The following is a 14,423-nucleotide window of genomic DNA, read 5'->3' as shown; positions in this document are numbered from 1 at the left end:
TAAGCTGGTTGTGTTTTGATTAAGATGAAACAACCATTATTCATCAATTACTACTTTATATGTGAGTTGCTTCTTAGTATTGTAGGGTTTTTTCACAGCAGTGTTAACTGTTTGATCATTAAAAGATATTTAGGATTAGATGGCTGTAGATATATTAGATAGGTATTTTTGGTAGTTTTAGAATTTTATCTTTTCTGATATTAAATAGGTCATTTGTTTTTTCAAGCTAAATGTAGCATTCTAAATTCTAAATGTATTTTTATGTATAATAGCATTACCTCCATTGTTTGCAAACATACCATAAGTTATTTAGAAATTTGTGAAAGATTTGATGACTGTATCATTTTATATCACTTAAAAAGTTCACACATTTTGTAATTTTGCCTTCTTTGTGAAGTAAGTCTGAAAGTGAAAAAAATCAGCTTTCCTAGTCGTTACCACTGATAAATATCGAAACTGCACTTTGCTGAAGTTCTCAATATTATATCATCTGTGCAGGTTAGAAGATGAACTTAGTAGTACCTCATGTGGCAGTTAATGAACTTTTGGATTTTCACCAATATATGGGTTTACAATGAAAACTGTTTTACCTGTGTATGCTAAAGCTGATAGTTATGTTTATATTTTAGTATAGCAAAATAATTTATTCTGCAAGCTGATGCACAGATATAACTTGTTATTCATAAAAGCATATATGAAAGCAGTGATTGAAGCCCAAGTTTGGAGATGTTGAAGAGTTGTAGAAATGATGATATAGATGCAGCTCTTCAGCATTAATCCATGTGAAACGTTCCTGGTGTGTAATTACAGTGACTGGAAATTATGTTTTTAAAAACCATAAATGCTTCAATGGACTTTTATTCTGTAAATAGGAGATACTTTGATGAAACATGGATGAAATTTGATGTGTTAATTGACCAGAATGTTCCTGCTGATAGATTTACACTATGGAAAGTGACTAGATAGCATTGACTTTTATGTCCTCTTCCTGCCTTAGTGTGCTATTTTAATGTGTAGCAAACAGAAATATATCTCATGAATTCAATCTTCCCTGTCATTGCTTGTTTATAAAGCACTTATTATGTTTTCAGTACCTGAATCCAGTGAAATTGCTTGAAAATACTGAAGGCAGTGAACTGAAGTTCTTGGGTGAATCATATTATTTCAGTGCAAATTGACTGAATGGAATGGCATTTCTTTTCAGAGCTCTTTGCAAGGAAGCAGGTAAGAGACAGGGTGACAGAGCGAGGGTCTCACTGCCCCAATCCCAGCGCCACAGCACCTGAGCAAGGCAAGCCCAGAGATCATAACCAGGTTCAACCAAGAGACAAGACCGTAAGGCAAAATCGTGGCAAGGAGACAGGAGCAAGATCAAGCCAGAAAGCCCATCCATAGGTCAGGATCACATCTGGCAATTTCTGGGCACATCCACAGTGACAAGGCAGTGACAGGGCTGAGGTCAGCTCAGTCCACAGCTCCAGGGTGTCTGCGGTCAGGCGTAACTTAATTGGAGACCAGCATTCCTTCAGCATGGCACAGGCAGGAGCTAAAGGCCCCAGGCTGTGCTTGTGTAGAGCTCCCAGGCCTGGGGATGTCAGTAGAAGCCCCAGATGAGGCTGGTGAGGGCTGCTGGGGTTTATAAGTGTGCTGATACCCCTGTCACATCAACTTCTCTCTCCTCAGCCACAGAGGCAGTCATTTCACCACATAAACATTGTTCAGGCATGATCTCTGCTTCATAACTCCATGCTGGCTAGTCCCAGTCTCCTTCTTGTCCTTCATAGGGTTGGAAATAGTTTCTAGGAGGATTTGCACTGTCACCTCCCAGGGATCAAGGTGATGTGACCTTCCTTGAAGACAGGAGTGAGATTTGCTTTCATGCAGAACTCAAGTGTTGCTGTTGAGCAGCTAGTAGAGTAATGAATGCATTGGTTCTTAGTGGTAAGAAGGAATGATCTTTATTGTTTTGATTTCATCACATATATAGAGTTTTCAAAAGTTACTCAGATTGGTCAGTTAGAAGCTTTTTCCTAGGCCTGATTGGCCAGGCTTGCACTGCTCAAGTTTTGGGACACTGTTCCAAAAACATCTAAACTTTATCTTTATTTACAAAACACAAGAAAACTTTTCATGGAAAAAACTGTGCTAGCCACACTCAAGAACCTCTGCTGGTCCACATGAGTTTTTAAAAATACTGAAGAGCAGCCTTGTAATGATATCAGCAAGGTCTCTCAGCTCTTGTGGTTGCATCCCATCGTGTTCTTGAATTGGACTGTCAGCTGGATCTCCACTGAGATCTCTAACAATGTAATGAGAAAAATAGTGTTCTGAATCTTTTGCATCTGAGGCCATCTCTGGGCATTCTGATTTAGAAAAGATGATCTGATTCTGCGGTATGCAAACATGGAGAGAATATAAATCAAGAGATAGTTTTTGATGTAGAAATGGCAGATAGCTTTTTGGGAAAAAATCACAATTTTCTTAGCAGGAGAGAACCACATTAATTCCTCATATAAAACTGCTGATTTTGGTGGTGGTATAGTATGTAAGACAATGGCCCAGAATGCTTCTCCAGTTTCAGAGCTAATAAAACTCTCTTTCTGAGGTAAACCTTTGCTAATATAGAGCACACTTCTTTTGTATTCATTACCTTAGGATGAAGTCAGACACTAAAAGACAGTTTCCTATTATGTGAGAGTCTGTAACTTCCCAGTGCAGGTTGTGATGAAAGGAAGAATGTGGAGATTTTGCTGGAGGAAAAAAATACATTTCCAGGAAATAATCTCTGTAATAGTGCACTGTCATGATGTGTTGTCTTAAAACCATTTTTTGTTACTTGGAAAGGTCTGTGCATGCTGGTAACTGGAGTAACTCAGCCATACTGGCAAATGTTGGCAGCTCCATGAAACACCAATAAAAGGTCACACAACTGTTTTCCTTGTCAATGCATGAAGTACTTTTGATGAACATTGTTTCCAAGCAGGAACAGATGAAGAGTAACAATATTAATTTTCTGAGAAGCATGTATTTCTTTTCTATTCATTGCTGGTTTACTGTGCATGTGGGTCTGCGTTTGCCTTGGTAAAGATGGTGGCCTCATGCACAACTTGTACCTCTGTACTTTCCTTCCAGTGCTACTGTCTCTAATAGCCATGATATTGCTGCTCGTTGCTTCTACTGAAGAGTGCCTTGCACAGGACCACTTTGAAGCAATTCACTGTCCACTTTTGTGTTACCTCCATGGACACTATCTGCATTACCTGGTTAGTGCAAAGAAGGGCAGATGGAGGAAGATGAAATCTGTAGGAAGACTAAAAAAGTTACAAGTTCGAATCTATGCACAACAGCAAATCAAACACTCTTCAGAACAACCAACTGAAAAAATATAAGCAAAGTAACTGCATAAAGCAGCACAGATGCAACTCAGGAATTTTCAAGCCATGGCTAGAGGAAGCAAAGTTCCTTACTCATCGGAATCCTGTTCTGGCACTTTAAGCCATTACTCATTTTGTCCCTATTTTGGCATTTTAAGTAATGGAGTGTTGCGGTGTTTTCTGCCTGTCCTGTGACCATTGCATGCAGCTCCCCTCATTGTGGTTTGGGGCCAGCATTTAAAGAGTTCTCCTGTGAGCTGCTGATCATATTCTTTCTCGTGCTTATGCTTCAAGAAGTCCTGATGGCAGGGGCCAGACCCATCCTTGTGCTCTTGCAAAAGCCACATCTGCTGGTGTTGCCCATCTGACTGGACATTCAGTGACTGATCTACCTGTCAATTTTGAAGTCTTCTGAAACAATCAGCTATTTTCAGCTATTTATTAAGCCTCTTGTTTGCAGGCTGTCCCAGAAAACTGCTTGGAGAGGAGTTCTGTGCAGAGTTGCAAACTCGTGCTGAAATGAATTTGGGAGAGTTAGAACAGCTTAGGTTTGCCTGTGTTGTTTTTCAGCATCCCACGGCTCACAGAAATGCCTAATGAGCAGTGGGAGTGGGGAATGAAAGGAGTCAGTTTGTGTACTCTCTTAGAGCCATTGGATAACTGCAGGTTCCTAGCTGTGATTTTGTCTTTTCCTCAAAGAGAAAAGTATGTTGAAAACCCTTTTCTGCAGAAGGTGGTGCATAACAAGGTAGCAGTGTTTGCTGATATTCAAAGTAGAGATAATGAATGCCCACTGTAGAGAATTGAGAAACACAGACATGGATATGTTTGACTGGTTAGTAAAACAAAGTAAGGACTGCTGTACAGCCCCAGAGGTGAACACGGATAGTGTCCATACACTCAAATTCACTGACTTGAATTTGAGATAAATATTAAGCGAAGAAAAATTAATTTAGTGTCTATGTGAATGTACAGATTTGAGAAACTGTGTTTTAAACATAACATAACTGAAAAGCAAAGTAAATCTGCTATTCTGTGTGATGCTGAGACTTGCTTCCCTTAGACAGCACATTACTTTGCAACATATGGATGCTCCAGCAGCCTCCTCTGATTGTGAAGGGGTGCTGCATGAGAAATATTGCTTCAGGTTTTCTTTAGTGTAGTATTACTTTATATCTCCATGATGTATTGTCAAATCTTTCTAGTGGCAGGCTGTTCTATTAAAAGGTAGGTTTGGTTGCAGGGTGAAACTTACTTTGCTGTAAAATATTACTTGTATTAGCAGCTGAAACTGATGGGGTTTAAATAGGAATTTTCTTTTTGTACAGAATTATTTTTCATGAGAAAGATAAAAAAACAGTCATTCCATGTAGAAAAAGATCCTGCAAGTCATGTGCACTTTCTGCATTGTTCATATTATGGCTTATGAGCACTTATGATGTAATTTTTCTATTATCTTAGAACTTCCCAGGTTCAAAACAGGCATCTTTTATAAAGACAGGCAGGAGACTAAAAGCATTAGTGAGGAGAAATTGTTTTTTTTTTTTTTTTTTGCTGCATGTGCATCAAAATTTGCAAAATGTTACTGTTTCTAATTTATCCATAGTGTTCTGATAATATTCCAGTCACATTTGGGAATGAAGTCAGAAATTAATAAATGCAATATGGCTGCAATCATCTGGAAATTTTGTTCTTTCCTTCGTATTATTAGTAACTTCTCTTTGTACATAGGAAGGCCAGTCAGTTTTTTCAAAGTGTCATGATGTATTTCAATAATAGATTCACAACTTTTTGCTTCTAAAATAAGTAGAAATATAGTATACAAAATGCAAAGGAATTCATAAGAAGTGTGTTAAATGCAAAATCTGATAGTAAGGCAGAGGTGTAGGTAATAGGCAAGGTTATCATGGAAATACCATTATTGCCAGTTTAGTGACTTCTATATGTCTTCATGTTCACAGTATTAAACCCATGTGATTTTTGAAATATGTTATTTGGAAGCGAAAATTTTGTCTTGTTAACTGCCAGCATTTAATTTTCCCTCTCCGCAGTCATAAGCTAAAAGCTGCTTCTTGTATGGTGCACAAAATTTGTAGGTTCATTCACAAAGCAAAACCTCTAGGGAATATTTTGAACACAGGAAAGAGTAAACTAAAATATGAGCAATAAAGATATTTCAAAATATGTCAGAAGTTTATGGTAAGGAAATTAATTTTTTTACTTTGAATATTACATAATTATAAGCAACTTTAAATTGTTATTCAGTTAAAATAACATTTGCCTTAGATGCACGGTAGTCTAGCTATAAAATACCTTTTGGAGCTATCTCAATCCACCTTGTGATTGTGCCTATTGTAGTTGCAGTTTTTTCCTACTATTCATTCTGCTAATTGGCATGCTTTATCAGCAGTTTTGGAATCTATTTGCACCACTAAAGTTAATTAGCCAAAGTAAAAACATTTCATCTGTGCAAGTGTTTTCTAAAGTGTTGCAAAATGCCTTTGTATGCAGTTATACTGGTCAGATAGGAGTTTGAAGAACATACACCTAAAAGTACATAACTTGTTTTAGATAGCAGCTAGAGCTATGGCAGTTAACCAAACCACCCTCCCCTTCCCTGCATGCTGGATCCTTGTTTCAGCACTTGAGTTGCAAAAGGACTTTCAGAGAGTCTGTAAGGACATTTGACATTCAGGTTATAAAAATACTCAGGGAGCACAAGGCTATCTTTCTCTATGGAGAAAGAATTTGTGTATCCCTGTTCAGTGAAGAAGAAACTGAAGAAAATCTCACATTAAAATCCTTCGTGGAGGGATGGGGGAAGGAGAGCATGTATTGATTGATCTGAAATACACCTTGGTTCCTGATAATTGTAAAACAGAAAATGTGAAAATAAACTTTAAAAAAAGGTTCAGAAAAGGGTCAGGGAGACTTTCAGTCTATAAACTCAGTGTCTTCATGAGGCAAAAACCAAAGCTATAAGAATAGAGAATGAGATAAACGCATTCTATTTTGAAAGAAGCAAAAGGAAGTCTTTCCTTAAAAGTATCTTGAAGCTGACTGAAGGCATCAACAAACACGTAGATGAGGCCAATTTCATTGATAGCTCCATGCCTTTGAAGGAGTCCATTGCCCAAACTGTTCCAGTGAACTGAGAAGCTGAGAGGGAAGATCTGTGCATGGATAAATAGTTCCTTAAAAGACAAGGAACAGAAGGTAGGAATAAAAGAACAGAACAAGTCTGTAGGCATGGAAAATTTCTCTTCCCTGGGCAAGTACCTGCATTTGTTTGATCATTGCTCTCAGCTATTTGGAGAGTAATAGCCTATTCCTTACAATGCTGTGTAGTGTTTTAGGTGCCTGTACTATATATACTGCTCTATAGGGGTTGCCACTAATGCTGGTATGAATAGAAAGTGAAGGAGAAAAGGAGGTTCAGGGGAGACCTCCTCACTCTATACAATTACCTGAAAGGAGGTTTCAGACAGATGGCTGTGGGTCTCTTCTCCCAAGCAGCAAGCGAGGGGACAAGAGGGAATGACACCAAGTTCTGCCAGTAGATTAGATATTAGGAAAAATGTCTTTGCTGAAAGGGTGGTCAGGCACTGGAACAGGCTGCCCAGGGAAGTGGTGGAATCATCATCCCTGGAAACATTCAAAATTTGTGTAAAAGCGGCACCTGGGGACACAGTTTAGTGGTGAACACGGTGGTGCTGGGTGAATGGTTGGAGTTGATGATTTTGGAGATCTCTCGCAACCCTAACAATTCCGTGAATCTGTGATTCTGTTCTGTGAATTGCAGGTACTGTGCTAACTTTTGAGGTGTTACTCAGAATATATTCCCACAAACCATGTGGTTTAGAAAAAAACTGTTTCAGGTGTCCAAGATGCTTTACACTAGGGCTTTGGAATATAAAACCTGACCTGACATCTTGACAGTTTTGAGGCATGAAGGAGAGAAAAATGACATCTTTTATGTACAGATGGAATGAATTGGCAGCATGAAGAGGCTTCAATATTTGCTTCATTCCTTCTTGGATGTAAACCAAATTAAGTACTTTCTTAGTCCCACATTGCTGACTCTTGACAGCATTTGCCTGACAGCAGAAAATAGAACTTTCAGGTTTCCTGAGAGCAAATTTTCCTGCTAGATGACTTCCAATTAAGAAGTAACCCATATACTGATTAGAGATCTCAACATATTGCGAAATGGTAACCAAGCTCTTTAAAAAACATTACAACACTTGTAAGAGTGTCATAATTAATAACTCCAACTCTGAGGACTTTCTGGAATCAGTTTAATCCAACTCTGTAGGTCATCACTTTCCTCACCTCTACACCACTACCATTATCTTCCCTTCTGCTCCATACCTATCTCTGTGAAGTATGTAAGCCAAAGACCACTGATTCTTAACATAGACTGCCAAATTATGAAAAATGAGCTTGATAAAAAGTCATCAGACAAGCAGAAAAACTAGAGTAACTCCTATTAAAAAGCTTATCCATATCCTTATGAACACTGATAAACAAAACTACTACCTGAGAAAAACATGGCTATTTAAATCAGAATTTCATATGGAGATCATAAAAAATACAATTTCAACATGCCTGTCAAATATATTAAAGCACATATTGATTGCCAACTGTTTGCAATGCAATAGAAAAGTTAGACTGGATACATGTTCTTACTGTAATTTATCTGTGTAATCCTAAACTGTCCATTGATTTTAATTTCCATATACATTGATAACTGAGAGTATGTAGCATATTAATATGCAGTGCTGTTACATACAGTATAAACTACAGCAATCAGGGGAGAAATTTGAAATCAACATTAAATTTTTGAGGGTTAGGCATATCAGTACATGAATAACAAGCACATATGTGACTATCAGTTCATTTATCTGTTTGTCCTTCTGGTAGCTTTTGAACCTATTGATTAATTTCTGTAAAACTTGCCAGAAGGGGAGATGTTTAGAGATATATGGAGAAATTTCATTAAGTCTGGTAGATGATAATACAAAATAAACTTCATGAAGACTGATAGACAGTACAGGAGAGATATCCTAGTGATACTCTTGATGAGGGAAAGTAAGGAGAAATCTTCTGGTACACATTAAACTTGGCAGCATATTGCTGGTCCTGTAATGTAAATGCACTTAGATTAGAGATTTTTTTTTGTATGTTTGTTTGTTTGTTTTTCAAAGTAAACCAGATTAAGTTATTGGAAAAGACTGTAGGTATTTTAAAATCAGACATAGGATTATTTCTGTAGTATGTCAAAGATTGATGTATTACTCCAAAGATTTTATTTAGGGGGGATTTTATTGTTTTTATTTTATGGTCTTTTTTTTTAATTATTGTAGCACAGTAGTAGTCACCCCTGTATGAGATCCAGAACATAAAAATTAATCTCAGTCTTTTTGAGAGAACATTTTAAGATCAGTTTTGCTAGTAGAGAAATTAAATGATCCCAGAGGTGCCTGTAAACACAAAAGTACTCTCTGCAGGGAGGCAGGAGAGTGCAGTCACTGCCTGATTCCTTCTCACTGAAGAGAGCATGAGTTTGCCTCTGGCAAAAAAAAAAAAATTTACATTCAAAATATGAAGAGTCATTAATTAGAGTCGATGATATTGATTATATGTATTACCCAGAAGTGATCTAAAGGGACCATAACTCTGATTCTTGTTTCTAGTTTATTTTTCCTGTGTTTGATTAAAGAGCTTACAGTTTATGGTCTGTTTTTATCTACACTGGCATATAGATAGGGTCTGTGTATGCCCAGAGCTGAATAAAATAAATCCAGTCATTCCACAGCACAGCTTAGAGCTATGAGAAAGTTCAATCTGTAAAAATGATAAAAAGAAAATCACATCAAATAAAATAGATACTGCAAAAAAGGAATATCCTGCTGCTGTCCTCAATGCTATGATTGCAAAAGCTACAAAGAGAATTACACATACCAATTAGAAGACAACATCACAACTTCCTGGCTTGTGAAATGACATCAATTCCCCTTCCACAAGGGGACTCTTTACCAAATTTATTTTAGCACAGAAAATATGGAACTGTCTGGGGTACTGAGTAATTCACATCTTTATTTTTTTGTTGCTTCTCAGCTATTTTGAGAAGTCTTAGATTGGTGGGTTTTTTTGGTTGGTTTGTGGTTTTTCTTTTAATGGAGTTGTTTTTTGCAAAATTGCCACTTGTTTTTGTACTTAACTTGTGGTAAAACATTTGACATTCTCCTTGATATAGACAAAGGGTCTGAAAATACTGGCTCTTCCTGTTTTTCTCTTCATCTGTAGTGTGTTCCTATTGTGGCTTTCATAAGTATTTAACAATTCAAATATCTTTGACCTTTCAGACTATTAAAATAATTTTGCAGTGATTATGGAAATTGATTTTTACTTTGAATTCGTGAGGAAGTAAGTATGCAGTTGCCCATAATCTCTCTGTCCTTCAGCCAGTCATGTTCTGTACCTGAATAACTTTAATTCATAAACTTTTACAATCATCTCTAAAACAGAAATAGAAATCTAGGAGATTGCTCCATTTCTTCATGAAACACAGGAGCTTTCATAATAAAGACCCAGCTTAGGGATCTCACTAAATACAGGTAAAGGCTAGTTGTTACCTTCTGTAGCAGCAGCTGGTGGACCAGGTACCCCATGATCACTAGTTTCAGGCCAGCTACAAAAATTTTTACCCTGTAATTTTGTGTTTCCCCAAACTACTTGTTTTTGAAACAGAGGTTGCTCAATGGCAAAATGTCTCCCATTTTCCAATTTGCCATCCTATTTGTGAGCTATGACACAGCAATGGGTAGTGTTCACACTGGAATGCATTAAAATGTTTGACTTCTATAGGTCTGGAAATGTGAAAGAAGAAAATGTCAACATTGTATGACTGGCCAGAGCTCCATGTGCAAGAGTTTTGCTTGGAAAAGCTGGAGAACCTTTTGAACACATCTGATTAAAGTTATGGTATTTGGCACAGTTCATGGTGACCAAGTGAATGAGTAAATTACAATGGTGGCTAAGAATTTCCTTTTAAAATGCTGCTTTTCTGTTCTACCCAGCATTCACCCAGTTCTTTTTACCTAAATTATATCTGAGTGTAAAGCTGTACAGGTGCCAAAGCAGCACAGACTTGTTCCCTAGCTTGGCTAGTCACACCACAAACCATCACATGAAAGATCAAATGGAGGGAGAGACGATTCATCTTTGCAGAGCTAAAGAATTTGCATTATGGCAGTGATGTAAGAATTCTTTTTTCTTCTTTTCCAGAAGAAAAGTGAAATTTAACTATTGAAAAAGTTATTGTTTCTGTTGATTTTGTTGTTGTTGTTGTTGTTAAAAGCTGTTCATGCAAGAATTCAGGAAGGTTATGTACAATATGGAAGAGGAAATATATCAAAAGTGGCAAGGTTACTCGTAAACTGGAAACTTCCCGTGCAGGGAAAGTCTATGGATTTTATATTCAGTATTTGAGCAGCAGTTTCTAAGATATTTAGCAAATGATTTATGCTTTAGTCAGACTCAGCAGTCTATATTATAATTCTTCTATTTTTATATAGCACAGTACTTCTTTGTATGCATATACCTTTGTGGGCACCTTTCATCAGCTGAACTTCTATATGATACACTACATTTTTTTGAGCAACTTGTGAACTGTAGTACTCTCTGCATTTTCTCTCTTGAGAAATTAGTCATAGCTACTTAACTTCATCTTCATTTGCTTTTAAATACAATCTATTTTGATAGCGAAGCACTAGACATCTGATTACTTGATATTCACTGATCCTGAAAAATACCTGTGCTTGAATGTAAAATTGCCCCACTGCCTGGAAGTGCGCAGTTTTCTGGAGGTCGAAAGAGATTGAGGAGACATCAGCCATGATTATGTTCCTTAAGTGATTAGAGATACTTCCTAGTGGTATCTTGGTGTTCCTTGTATTAATTTTTGACTCATATTTAGCCCACCTTCTGTAGACAGTGAATTTATTCATCGATAAAACAGAAACTTCAGCACAGGGTGCAGTTAATGGATACATCTGAAAGGATGCAGATGGCCCACGAGATAGATTTGCCTCTCTCTCCACTCTGACTGTAGAGAGAGATGGGAACTTCTGCTGTGTTGCTCAGTCTTTCCATATGGTGAATTGAGTGGGAGCTTAGTAGAATTTATGTATATTGGGGGTTTTGGGGGTTTTGGGGGTTTTGGTCATGCAGTGTCTGTTTGTAAAGGGCGTGAACCAGGTTCATGCAACACTGTCTTTGAGGTCACCCTCGTCTTTTTCTGTTACTGAGTTACCATCAGTAGTTACACTCTTTTCCACAGCTCAGGCTTGTCCTCCTGGGAGGAAGCCCTAACCATGTTGTGCAGCCTATTCCTGAATTCTCTGCAGAGGTTCTCAGCTACAGTTTTATCTGCATAGTTATCAGAGCTGTCACAGAAAGATGGAAAATTTTTTACCAAAAGATCCACCACTGCTTTTCTTATCATCCAATACAAATCTAGGGCTGGGGAGATGCAGGTATGAGGAGGGGGAAAAAAAGGGGTGGGGAAAGAGACTGTAGAGTTCTACCCTAGAGAAATGACAAGGTAGAAGATTGGTCTGACTCAGGATTTCATTACAAGTGCTTTGGTTCAGGTAGGATTCACAGCATGGTGTCTTTTCAGAGCAGATGCCTGAACAGAAGAAACCTTTTGTATGATCACATATTGATTAGAGTGCTTGCTCAAGAAGTGGGAAGCTCAGTTCATTTTTTTGGACTGAGGAAAACTTTGAACCCGTGTCTTCTGGGAGAATGCCTGTGAGGCTTCGGAACAAACCTGGGGTGGAGCTTGTGTCCAGCTCATATATTAAAACTGGGCCTCAGTTCACAGGAAAATGCAGACTTGGGACAGGACAGATATTCAGCAAGAAGTATATATGTTGCTTATTTTGTTTAGTAAAGTTAATTGCACTTACTGTTGAACACGTTATTGACAGTATGAATTTTGCTAAATAGCAGAAATACTCATTCAAGCTAGATAAATACAGGCAAAAAAAAAATCTGTTTAGAAACCAGTTCATCCATTTCCTGAATTTCTTTTCTAAGTTAATCCCTTAGTGACATGTTTCTGAATGAACTCCATGTTAGCCAAAATAATTAAGGGTGTTTTAAACACAGTTTCTAGCTGCATATTCACTTACACATTTATGGGTTAGATCTACACCAAGTATGGCAGCAGCTGAGGTATCTTGCGTTGTCTTCAAACAGCTTAATTCAGGTACTGGAATCCATCACAGAGCTTCATGTGGGCTGAATTACCCATTGAGTATCTGAAAAGCCTGGTTAATTAGCTTCCTTGCCTGTCAGTCACTTGTTTCCATCTATTTTCTCACTTCAGCTAGTTCAGTCATAAAACTGTAATCTGTTTTTCTATGACTGTGAAGATGATACTCATAATTTACTCCTCCACCTACCCATTACAGTATATTTTTTCTAAATTTTGATTGATTATATTAGTGAAGTTTTTCTTTAAATGGTCTATAACTTCTTGAAGCTGGACAAGTTATTTAGTAAGTGTGTGTGTAGCCTTTCAACAGTGACATCTACTTTGAGATTATGACAGCACACTGTTGATTCCAGTTCAATTTAGCGATCATTTTGTTACTAAACCTTCCTACTACATATCTCATAATTTTCTATGCCCAGCAGTCTTTACTTTCAGGCATTTCTTCCTACTTCATAATTTCATTTCAAAACCCAGCAACTGTCAGTTGGAACACCTTACCCCTGCACTGTGATCTGTCACACAAGATCTTTGTTCACTAGTCCATGTCTGCTGACATCAAAGCAGCATCAAGCAGTTGTGATTAACAAAGAAATACAAAATATTTTAAGGTCAAGTGTTTTACTGTACACCATTATTTTGTATGTTCGTGGGGCTTTTTTTATTGGCTGTTGTGAAATGCTTAATTTAAACTATTTATTATCCCTCTACTTCATAACAGAGGTTCTTTGGAAAATGTTTTCCTCATTGTTTTTAGATTTATCTATTTTAGAAAAAAATTAAGAACTCAGATGTTGCTTTTAGAAACATTGTAATGCCATGATATTAAAGTTTTAGAGAAAGAAAAGTTCTATCGAATTGAAAACATCAATCATTTTTGCAGTAAAGGTGGATAGCTCCTGTTTTTAGCTTTGTGGAGCCATGAGAGATGACATGTCAGAAATGTCACAGATGGAGGAACAAGTGTTCCTCCATGTAATGATATTAACATTTGTGAGGAAAATAAAAGTATATATTTAAATCTTGCATTTTAAAGTTTCCATTTATAAAAGGAAAATTAAAACTCCATGTATTTTTTTGTGAATAAATGTATTCCACAAGGAGATGGATTTCTATTAATAGGACAATTTATCTTTTTTCTCTGAACCACTATAGCACATTGTTGGACTTCTATTCTGATCTGTCTCTTTCACTGCTAGCAATTCGCAAAAGATTGCCTGGCACATAGGTACACCAAAACCAACCCACAAATGATCTCCAGGGAAATCTATCATAAACCTCATGATTAGATCAGCTGTGGAGAATTAATGAAATTTTTGCCCCCTTTCTTCCTCCTTCCCTTCCAGACCATGAGTACTGCGACATCATGTAGTGTTTGTAATCCAGGGTCTATGATACACTAGGGTCTTTCAGATGGAGACAACAGAGACCTGCTCTGAGCAGACTGCAGCTGTATCTCAGCTTCAATTTAATATTATCTTTATTATTACTTTTATTATTGAATTAGGAATTGGCTTCATTACTTTACTGTGTTTCTTTTGCTCTGAGTGAGCTAGAATGGATAAATGTGTTTCTTTTATTTGCAGCAATAAGCTGGGTACAGTTAAAAGTATTAGCATCAACACACAGTACTGTGTCCTTTTCAAAGGTCAAGTGCAGAAAAGGCTTTGATTTTTTAAGCAAACTTATTTCTTACATTCGTGGGTTGTTGCATGCAGAGGGCATCTGACGCTGCAAGTGTGACCCCCTAAATCTTAAATCTT

At 37.3% G+C, this 14,423-nt stretch overlaps 1 protein-coding gene across 1 annotated transcript in view; it reads left to right on the top strand.

Annotated features, from left to right (window-relative positions):
• ADCY2 (adenylate cyclase 2) overlaps nucleotides 1-14,423 on the top strand; it is a 202,186-nt gene that overhangs the window by 84,079 nt on the left and 103,684 nt on the right. The window lies entirely within an intron of this gene.

The sequence above is a fragment of the Lichenostomus cassidix genome, chromosome 2 (assembly GCF_008360975.1).
Source record: "Lichenostomus cassidix isolate B80296 chromosome 2, HeHo_3.0, whole genome shotgun sequence".
Classification (NCBI taxonomy): domain Eukaryota; kingdom Metazoa; phylum Chordata; class Aves; order Passeriformes; family Meliphagidae; genus Lichenostomus; species Lichenostomus cassidix.
Note: the sequence above shows the minus strand (reverse complement) of the source record. Positions and strands in the feature narration are given on the sequence as shown.